Source organism: Pteropus alecto, unplaced genomic scaffold (genome assembly GCF_000325575.1).
Source record: "Pteropus alecto unplaced genomic scaffold, ASM32557v1 scaffold3, whole genome shotgun sequence".
Taxonomy (NCBI): domain Eukaryota; kingdom Metazoa; phylum Chordata; class Mammalia; order Chiroptera; family Pteropodidae; genus Pteropus; species Pteropus alecto.
In genome coordinates, this window is record NW_006442484.1 from 53,468,271 (window position 1) to 53,468,678 (window position 408).

General features: G+C 39.0%; 1 pseudogene; it reads left to right on the top strand.

Annotated features, from left to right (window-relative positions):
* The first annotated feature begins 213 nt into the window (after positions 1-213).
* Positions 214-332, top strand: LOC112470826 (annotated as a pseudogene).
* Positions 333-408: the final 76 nt, after the last annotated feature.

Below are 408 nucleotides of genomic sequence, written 5' to 3' on the forward strand. Positions count from 1 at the left end.
ACCAACCCAGCTAAAATAGTACTGCTCACAAGAACTTAATTCATACTTCCTTTATTAATATCAGCAATTGAGTGAGCTTTCATAGGACATGTAAAACTCTATTAGGCACTAAAAAGCAAAACAACTTTACTTCCTGTAAACAATAAAAACTTTGTATCATCAAGAAAACTCTCAGACAATTCTTCCTTTTCAGCTACTTAAAAAGTAGGAAAAGACTATGGCCATGCTACCCCAAACAAGCTCGATCTCGTCTGATCTCAGAAGCTAAGCAGGGTTGGGCCTGGTTAGTACTTGCATAGGAGACCACCTAGGAAGACCAGGTACTGTAGGTGTAAAAAATAAAAAGTAAGGAATTGTAAGCTAACAAGGTCTTTGCAATCTGTGAGGTCAACCATGGGTTGCCTCGCC